We start from the raw sequence: 4,366 nt of genomic DNA on the forward strand, positions 1-4,366 counted from the left end.
CAGGAAACATATGAATAATGGGCATTATCGAAGGCGAGGAAAAGGAGCAGGGATTAGAAAGCATTTTCAGACAAATAGTGGACGAGAATTTCCCAAATCTAAGGAATGAGCTGGAACTTGGAATTCAAGAAGTCAACAGAACACCCAATTATCTCAACCCAAAAAGGCCTTCACCAAGACACATTGTATTAAAATTATCAAAAATCAGCAAGAAAGAATTCTCAAGGCAGCCAGGGAGAAGAAAATGGTACCTTATAAAGGTAAACTGATTAGATTATCCTCAGACTTCTCAGCACGAACCTTACAAGCCAGAAAGGAATGGAACCAAATAATTAAACTATTAAGTGAAAGGAACTAACAGCCTAGAATAATGTATCCAGCTAAGCTCTCCTTTAGATATAAGGAGAAATCAAGACCTTGCCAGACATACAAAAATTCTGTTCAGGTATTCTGCCCATTTTTTGATTGGATCATTTGTTTTTTTGTTGTTATTGAGTCGTGTGAGTTCTTTGTATGTTTTGGATATCAGGCCCTTATTGGAGGTGTTGCTTGCAGATATATTTTCTCATTCGGATGGTTCTCTCTTTAGCTTGTTGGCGATTTCTTTTGCTGAGCAGAAGCTTTTTAATTTGATATAGTCCCATTCATTTATTTTTGCTCTTACTTCCCTTGCCTTTGAGGTCAAATTAATAAAATCCTCTTTAAGTCCAAGGTCCTTGAGTTTTGTTCCTATGTTTTCTTCTATGCATTTTATTGTTTCAGGACTTATATTTAGGTCCTCAATCCATTTTGAGTTAATTTTGTTGTGTGCTGCTGGACAACAGTCTAGTTTCATTCTTTTGCAGGTAGCCTTCCAGTTTTCCCAGCACCGCTTATTGAAGAGGCTTTCCTTTTTCCACTGTATATTTTTGGCTTCATTGTCGAAAATTATTTGCCCACATAAATGTAGGTTTACTTCTAGACTCTCGATTCTGTTCCAGTTGTCCGCGTGTCTGTTTTGCTACCAATATCATGCTGTTTTGGTTATTGTTGCTTTCTGGTATAATTTGAAGTCGGCAGAGTGATGCCTCCAGCCTCGTTCTTTTTTCTCAGAATGGCTTAGGCAATTTGGGGTCTTTTGTGCTTCCATACAAATCTGATGATTTTTTGTTCTATTTCTTTAAAAAAAATGCCAATGGAATTTTGATGGGGAGTGCATTAAATCTGTATAATGCATCATTTTAATGATGTCGATTCTTCCAATCCAATAACACGGAATATCTTTTCATTTCTTTGTATCTTCCTCGATTTCTTTTAATAGGGTCTTGTAGTTTTCATTGTATAGGCCCTTCACTTGTTTCATTAAATTTATTCCTGGGTATTTTATTCTTTCTGCCCCAATTGCAAAAGGAATTATTTTTCCACTTCTTTTTTTTTTTGACTATAGATTTTTGAACGTTGATTTTGTATTCAGATATTTACTGTATTTGCTTATTGTTTCTAGTAGTGTTCTTGTGGAGTCTTTAGGGTTTTCTACATAGAGAATCATGTCATCTGAAAATAGTGACAGTTTGACGTCTTCGTTTCCTATTTGGATGCCTTTTACATCTTTCTCTTGTCTGATTGCACTTGCTAAGACCTCCAATGTTATATTGAATAACAATGGTGGTAGTGGACAGCCTTGCCTTGTTTGTGATCTTAGAGGGAAGGTTTTTAGTTTTTCACCATTAAGTATAATGTTGGCTGAGGGTTTGTCATAGATGGCCTTTATTATGTTAAGGTACTTTCCTTCTATTCTGATATTGTTCAGTGTTTTGATCATAAATGGATCCTGAATCTTGTCCAAGGCTTTTTCTGCATCTATTGATATGATCATATGATTCTTATTTTTTAATTTGTTTGTGTGGTGTATCACATTAATCGATTTGCGTATGTTGAACCATGCCTGTTCCTCTGGGATGAAGCCCACTTGATCGTGGCGTATAATCTTTTTAATCTTTTTGCTGTATTCGGTTTGCTAGTATCTTCTTTAGAATTTTTACACCTTGTGTTCATGAGAGATATTGGTCTGTACTTTTCTTTTTCTGTGTTATCCTTAGCAGGTTTTGGTATCAGAGAAATATTGGCCTCATAAAATGAGTTTGGAAATATTAACTCCTCTTCGATTATTTGGAAGATTTTGAGGAGAATAGGTATTAAATCTTCTTTGAATGTTTGGTAGAATTCACTGGTGAAGCCATCTGGTCCTGGACTTTTACTTTTTGGTAGGATTTTGATGATAGTTTCCATTTTCATACTGCTGATTGATATATTTAGATTTTCCAGTTCTTGATTTAATCTAGGAAGATTGTATTTTTCTAAATACTGGTCCATTTCTTCTAGGTTATTAAATTTGGTGCTATATACTTTTTCATAGTATTCTTGTGTAATCCTTTGTATTTCTGTGATGCCAGTCGTAATTTTCCCTCTTTCATCCCTGATTTGTTTATTTGTGTCCTTTCTCTTTTTTCTTTAGTGAGTCTAGCCAGGGGTTTCTCAAAGAACCAGCATTTGTTTTTTCTATTTTTTTTTTTTTGCCAATTTCATTTATTTCTGCTCTAATTTTGATGATATCTTTCCTTCTGCTGATGTTAAGCTTCACTTGTTCTTCCTTTTCTAGTTTTTTAAGATGAAGCGTTAGGTTGTTTATTTGGGCTGGTTCTTGGTTTTGGAGATATGCCGGTAACGATATGAACTTTCCTCTTATGACCACTTTTGCCGTGTCTCAAAAGTTTTGATACGTCATACTATCATTATCATTTGTTTCTATGTATCTCTTGATCTCTCTTTTTTATTTCTTCTCTGACCGTTATTCTTCAGTAGTATGTTGTTTAACTTCCATGTATTTGTGGTTCTTCCTGCTTTCTTTTTGCAGTTGATCTCTAGTTTCAAAGCATTATGATCAGAGAATATGACTGGTATGATTTCAACCCTCTTATATTTGTTGAGGCCATCTCTGTGTCCCAGTATGTGGTTGATTCTTGAGAATGTGCCATGTGCACTAGAGAAGAAAGTATAAGCAGCTGTTTTGGAATGGAAGGCTCTGTAAATGTCAATTATGTCCAGTTGGTCTAATGTGTCATTTAAGGATGTTATTTCCTTATTGATTTTCTGTTTGGATGATCTGTCCATATCTGACAGTGGAGTATTCAGGTCCCCTACTATGATAGTGTTTTGGTCTAGTTCTCCCTTTAGTTCTGTTAGTAATTGCTTTACATATTTCGGGACTCTCTGATCGGGAGCATAGATATTAATAAGTGATATGTCTTCTTGGTGCATGAGTTCCTTTATCATTACCTTTTTTATTTTGAAGTCTATTTCGTTCGATACTAGCACTGCTACTCCCGCTTTTCTCTGAATGCCATTTGCTTGAAATATCATTTTCCACTCTTTCACTTTGACTCTATATTTGTCTTTGGAGCTGAGATGTGTCTCCTGGAGGCAGCATATAGTTGAGTTTTGTTTTTTGATCCATTCTGCAACTTCGTGCCTTTTTATTGGTGAGTTCAGTCCATTTACAGTTAGGCTGATCATTGAAATATGAGATTTTCCTATAGCCATGTTATCTTTTGCTTTCTTGTAGCTCGGTGTTTCCATGACTTCCTTGTCCTTGTGCTTCTGGTTTTTTTTTTTTTTTTTTTTTTCTTTTTGGTTGGCTTTTGTGAGTTTTCCCTCTGGGCCTTCTTGTTTTATGTTATATACTTCAGTTCTGAATCTTTAGTGTGTGGTTACCATTACGAATATGTAAAGGATAGTTATATATATACAGTTGTCCATTTTCTTCTGCGTGTGCCTTATCTCCATTCCCATTTGCAAATCTGGATCTCTGAAAAGGGAGGCCCTTTTCAATTATTATTATCTCAGTTTGTTCCTATGTATGCTGAACATTCATTACTATCTTCCTATAGCAATTCTCTTCTTATTGTTTAAGTTTATAATGCCCTGTTCTGAGTAAGCATTGTACTCCTCAGCTTCTATTTGCCTGATAGTCACTTTACTCCTAATTATGTGTTGTTTTGTTGTTATTTTGTTTTAGGTGAGTACTTTCAGGATTTTCTGTAGTGTGGGCCTCATAGCAGAGAATTTCCTTAATTTTTCTGTCTGGAAAGGTCTTTATTTTCCTTCATATCTAAAAGAGAGCTTCGCTGGATGCATTATTCTAGGCTATTAGTTCCTTTCACTTAATAGTTTAAATATTTGTTTCCACTCCTTTCTGACTTGTAAGGTCTGTGCTGAGAAGTCCAATGATGATCTAATGGATTTGCCTTTATAAGTTACCGTTTTCTTCTCCCTGGCTGCCCTGATAATTATGTCTTTGTCATTGATTTTTGATAATTTTAATATAATG

Source organism: Pteropus vampyrus, unplaced genomic scaffold (genome assembly GCF_000151845.1).
Source record: "Pteropus vampyrus isolate Shadow unplaced genomic scaffold, Pvam_2.0 Scaffold20, whole genome shotgun sequence".
In the NCBI taxonomy this organism is placed as follows: Eukaryota; Metazoa; Chordata; class Mammalia; order Chiroptera; family Pteropodidae; genus Pteropus; species Pteropus vampyrus.